Source organism: Pelmatolapia mariae, linkage group LG9 (genome assembly GCF_036321145.2).
Source record: "Pelmatolapia mariae isolate MD_Pm_ZW linkage group LG9, Pm_UMD_F_2, whole genome shotgun sequence".
Taxonomy (NCBI): Eukaryota; Metazoa; Chordata; class Actinopteri; order Cichliformes; family Cichlidae; genus Pelmatolapia; species Pelmatolapia mariae.
Genome location: NC_086235.1, coordinates 8,738,150 through 8,743,438, shown reverse-complemented (window position 1 = coordinate 8,743,438; position 5,289 = coordinate 8,738,150). Strand labels below are relative to the sequence as shown.

General features: G+C 37.3%; 2 long non-coding RNA genes across 2 annotated transcripts; both read left to right on the top strand.

Moving 5' to 3' along the window:
• The first annotated feature begins 478 nt into the window (after positions 1 to 478).
• LOC134634781 (uncharacterized) lies at positions 479 to 3,065 on the top strand. The gene is made up of 5 exons (XR_010094876.1): positions 479 to 553; positions 1,677 to 1,761; positions 2,202 to 2,337; positions 2,706 to 2,732; positions 2,908 to 3,065. It is a non-coding gene; the product is annotated as an uncharacterized LOC134634781 (long non-coding RNA).
• Positions 3,066 to 3,239: 174 nt separating this feature from the next.
• Positions 3,240 to 4,992, top strand: LOC134634782 (uncharacterized). Its single transcript, XR_010094877.1, has 3 exons — positions 3,240 to 3,735; positions 4,587 to 4,659; positions 4,835 to 4,992. It is a non-coding gene; the product is annotated as an uncharacterized LOC134634782 (long non-coding RNA).
• Positions 4,993 to 5,289: the final 297 nt, after the last annotated feature.

The following is a 5,289-nucleotide window of genomic DNA, read 5'->3' as shown; positions in this document are numbered from 1 at the left end:
AACCGTCAGCTCGTTCAAACACACGTTAAAGTCCGTTTGGCTCGACACCACCGAACAGAGGCAGCAATATAACATAGCTAACATTAACAGTGCAGTGAATCCTGCTTGTGCCGTGATATTCAGGACTGCAAACCGAGCATTGCATGCATTTAAAGATCGCATTTCGAGCAGCCTTTGAATTGGGACAGCCTTTGTCGCGTCACTGTGACGTAATCGGCCTTAAAATGTGGCCTTTAAGGCTGCAGACCCTGAATTGGGATACAGCCTGAGCGTTACTCCTGCATAGGAACGTGTAGTTGACTCCACCCCCACTTTATTAGGGTGTGACTCGAACTTGTGGTCAGGTAACTGAACAATACATATGAAGGCAGGTGGGAGGGATACTCCTGCTGCTTTCAACTGTTCAGTGTAAGTTGATATTTTACCAGAAAGGCTTTAGGACCCAGGGGATTGAAGGGAGTGTAAAACAGTGGGTGATCACTCTTTCTCCCCGATTCTATCACAGAGGCATCGCTGTCAGCAGATGTCGTGTGTGGATGTTTAGACGTTGTTGGTAAGCAATATGGAAACTGAAAAATAGAATTTGTATCATCATGTGAGAATATAGCACGAGTGTGGCTTATACTGTGTGCACTTATGGAAGGAGTGCTAAAGTGTAACATTTAGATAAGGCTGGTTGGCATTCAGGACCACGCTCACAGTAAAAGAAAGACGAGGAACAAAGCAAATGTTTTGATGTTTTGGATCATGAAACTGAAAGAAGATGTGAAATGAACTGTGTGTTGTATTTTTTGTATTTAGTTTTTGTCAGTACTGACTAACAAGAAACTAACCATGCTGTGTGGCAGGTGTATCATTCAGCTTAAGGTGTGAAATGTCCTGTAAAAGCTGTGAACTGTAAATATATACTGGTACAGGTATGCAGGCTAAACTGTAGGATGGTCTCTGTCTGTGATATTGTCATTGTTTTTCCACTTTTCTCCCTTCTTACTTTCCATTCTACTTAATTTGAGTCAGGTCAATGGTCTCGGGTTTACAGTCGTGTTTTCAGTTATTTTGTTTGGCATGGTGCAATACAACAGCCGGGCAAAGTACAATCCCTGAGTGGAGGCTTAATACCTCATTGAAGTTTGCCCCTGTGTTCATGAAATGATGACAGGATGCTCTGAGTTTCTCCTGTTTCCAGGTGTTTAGTGCATGTAATACGTGCCTGTGTGTGACTGTGTTCATTCTATTGTGTGTTTGTGACGAAAAAGGCTTAAAGTATTCCTTTTGTTACTATTAGCCTTTCTTTTCATATAAGGCTCATTTTAACTATTATTTTATCACAAATGATTTAATAAATAAAGTTCTGTATATATTTTGTAATACTGACCTCTTGTCTCCTTTATTCTTGCATGATTTGAGATTGGATTCTGTATGAATAGCCTAAAAGGCTTAATGAGTACAATATGAAAGGACACACTAAATAACCCTGTGGATGTGCTTGTCGATGGGTGTTTGTTGGTCTCTTAGTAAATGATGATATCAGAGTAGTCTACTTAAATAATTCAGTTCTTCTTTCTGTGACAAACTACAGGTCAGAATATCATAAAATGTCACACTTTGACAAGTTCATCAGCTGGTAACAAACCTGTTCACAGCTCAGATCCAGACTCACATTTGGTGCCTTTCAGCATCTGAACATGTGTTCGAGTCTCTCCACCAGCCACCTGATTCTTCTGATCTCCCTGAGTGTGATGATGCTCATCTCTGTATCAGGTACAGTTTTTATTTCTGAAGTTTGCTCTGTTGTCAGAGTTCAGTAACAACAGCTAAAACTCTGTTTCTCAACATGCTTAGAAATCATTCTGGCCTTAATGTAACTTGCTAACTGTGAACTAATTGTGTGAAAAGAGACAAAAACTATCACAGACTGTAACAGAGCAGCTGTTTCTGGACAAATTACAGTCAGCAACATTTAATGTTTGTTTTTTTTGACTAATTGGTGCAACTCTGGACAAATTGAAAACACAACTCCAAGATTTATGTGCCTGATTAAAGCCAGCTGTATTTTGTCAGTTTTATATGATATCTAATATTACACATAACTGGATCAGTAAATTATTTATACAACATCTGAGAGTTCAATTTCTTTCAGTCTCCATGATATCTGAAAGGCTCTGAAGAATAATGACAATGTGCGTGATGATGTGCTGCAGGGGCTGACCATGTGGGGATACCCTGCTATAAAAGATATAATAACAATGGTGTAGTAAACACGTCTACACCTAAATGGGCCAAGAACATCATCAGCTGCTTTGAAGACGACAGACATGACTGCCTGCCTGGCTATAAGTAAGTAGAACTTCTTCTAAATACACTCAAACCAAATAAAATGTAGAAACAAATTTTTGATTAAAAATCCACAAACACAATGAAAATGAGATTTGCACTGAAACCTTGATGTAGCAGATAAATGTTCCCCTCTCTAACATACAGCACTACTGTTTGCTCTGTGATTGTTTCTGATTTGGTGACGTTGGGGAATCTGTGAGTTTGTGCTTATGAGCTTGGAGGAAACCTGAGCTGTTCTCTCACAGCATAATGCAAAATGGACACTGCACATGTTCAGTTAACAATAACATGAAAATGCAAAATCCTTTGATTTATTTCCCTCTCATTATTAACTTCTTTTTTTATTCTTCTGTTTTTTTTTCTTCCAGGGTGCAAACAAGCAGAAAATAAATGAGGTGAGAAACAAAATATTAATAAAAATGTGGACACAAAGTTTAGAAAAACCAACAGTGACTTTCTGGCAAACATGTGAAGATTATAATATAGGTAATAAAAAGACACTGTGTATATCTGTCTAATGGTGCTTCTTCTTCTTCTTTCCATGTCACCTTCTCTCTTTCACCTCCACAGGGAACTCTGCTGTGTCCTCCACTGATTTCTAAATGAAGATAATGGAAACGATGAAACAAAGTTGAAGTAAAGCAGCAACTGGAACCATTTCTGCTGATTTATTAGTTCAAACTTTTACAGAAATATTTGTTAAGAAATTTTGATTATTTTTCGTTAATTATGACACTTTCAAAAACAGTCTTGTGTATATATATATATATATATATTACAAATTTAAATATGAATGTTTGATGTTTTCTTATTCTGTCTTTGATCTGAGAACAAAGATAAATCAAGAAAAGCTTTTCAAATCAGTTTTTTTAATGGTCTGTGTGATTAATTACCATTTGCTGTAGGTGTTATATCTGACAACAAAATACTTATTGTTGTGATTATTTCATGATGACGTCATGATCACAGGACACCAGGAGGCAGCATTTAACCGATATGGCAGAAGTAAAAGTGAACATTTAGAAATCACTTGAAGGGAAACACTGAGGCGTTCCCAAGTCTCCCAAGAAACATGCGTCTTTGTCATTCCTTAGATTGAAGATAATTAATTCCACTCCTCACATCTTAGTCCTTCCCACTACAGATGACAGCAGAGGAGGTGAATACGAGGCATGAGACAAGATTTAACAGATCTATTGCGGAGGTGTGGTCCCTGGCTCAGCTGCAAGGGAGAGGTGGTGGAGTGAGCTCAAGGGGGCGGTGCTGGAGAGGCAGGTGGGGCCACAGCTGGTGGTGTTTGAACTGATGACAATCTCTTTTACCTTTATAGTGAAGCGAGAGACCGGCATGAGAATGGAGAGCTGAGACCAGTGCCGAACAGACTGTGGGTCGTTATATGTGCGTGTAATTATAAAAACTGATATCCAATAGCACAAACATTGTGTGTGTGGAAGTCCATCTTACAAGGATGTTAACAGACATGATGGAAACCTTGTTTTAAAGTGGTGTCAATGTGAAAGAATAATGTGATGTCAAACGTATTTGTTTGAGTCACAGGCACAGAGTAAAAAGTCTGATCAGCTTATATAACTGAAGCTATCAATCTTTAAAGAGTCCTCCTCCTATTATTGTTTATATATCCAGCTGTGCCACAGTGTTTAGAAGCCCTCTGTTCACCACATCAGACTGACTTCACTTTGATTTAAATCCTTTCTGTCTGGTTTGCTCTCTCTGAATAATGATTTTGTGCATTTTGAGGCTTAAACTGGTTTTGAGAAGCTGTGATTTTGTCCTCTTAGATGCCTTTTAGATGTCTTAGTTGACAGACAGCTACTTTTGAGGAATCATCGCAGTCTTTAAACTGTGTGTGGTTTAGTGTTGTCTCACAAATTGTTTCTGAAGGCCTGATTTTCTTGAAAATATACTTTTAAAAAGTTAATATTCAAGGATGTTTTATAGAGAAACTCAAAAAGGCAAAGTGCTTTTACAAAGACTTGAAAATAGTCAAAGATGGATGCACACACCAGGATTACTACTAAGAATGGCATCCTAACTGTCCCATTTTTGTCCAGAGTTTCTACTCTTTCACCTCCTTTGTCAGATGTTTCCTGCTGTTTGCATAACCAACAAGTCCCTTTGACCTGTGCGACTCCCACATCTCCTTAACAATAAAATGAAAATGTCTAATCCTTTGATTTTTCTTCCTCTCTCTAAACTTCTTTCTTTATTCTTCTGTTTTTTTCTTCCAGGGTCAAAATAAGCAGAGGAAGAACATTTTTCCTCAGACCAAACACCGAGTGGCTTAAAAGGAAAATAAATGAGGTGAGAAACAAAATATTAATAAAAATATGGTCGCAAAGTTTAGAAAAACCAACAGTAACTTTCTAGCAAAAGTGTGAAGATTATAATATAGATTATAAATAGGCACTATATATATCTGTCTAATGGTGCTTCTTCTTTTTCTTTTCATGTCACCTTCTCTCTTTCACCACCACAGGGAACTCTGCTGTGTCCTCCAGTGTTTTCTAAATGAAGATGATGGAAACGATGAAACAAAGTTGAAGTAAAGCAGCAACTGGAACCATTTCTACTGATTTATTAGTTCAAACTTTTACAGAAACATTTGTTAAGAAATTTTTATTATTTTTTTGTAAATTATTGGTAGCGCTCTTGTGTTCATATATACTACAAATGTCATTAAATATGAATGTTTGATGTTTTCTTATTCTGTCTTCAACCTGAGAACAAAGATAAATCAATAAAAGCTTTTTAAATCAGATTTTTTTGATGGTCTGTGTGATTAATTACTATTTGCTGTAGGTGTTATAACTGACAACAAAATACTTATTGTTGTGATTATTTCATAATGATGTCATGATCACAGGACACCAGGAGGCAGCATTTAACCGATATGGCAGAAGTAAAAGTGAACATTCAGAAATCACTTGGAAA